Source organism: Herpailurus yagouaroundi, unplaced genomic scaffold (assembly GCF_014898765.1).
Source record: "Herpailurus yagouaroundi ecotype Mexico unplaced genomic scaffold, PumYag 162, whole genome shotgun sequence".
NCBI classification, from domain to species: Eukaryota; Metazoa; Chordata; class Mammalia; order Carnivora; family Felidae; genus Herpailurus; species Herpailurus yagouaroundi.
The window spans coordinates 4,527,207-4,527,451 of record NW_024412403.1 but is presented as its reverse complement, the minus strand read 5'-3'; positions in this window follow the sequence as shown (position 1 = coordinate 4,527,451).

The following is a 245-nucleotide window of genomic DNA, read 5'->3' as shown; positions in this document are numbered from 1 at the left end:
CCCGCTGCGACCCCGTATTTTCAGGGGCCGTCCGAGAATGTGTACACGACAGAAGCTGCCGGGAGCGTGAAGGGCGTTCGGTGGGGTCCCCCCAGCACCCGCTGTGGCGCGGCGCCTTACCCCCCTTGTCAGCCCCACACCCGAGGGGTGGCTCACAGCCGCTCAGGCTTGCAGGGCGCAGTTTCACTGGGGCCGAAAGGAAGAAACACTCCGGCAATACGCACAGGCTTTTGTAAGAGCGAAGG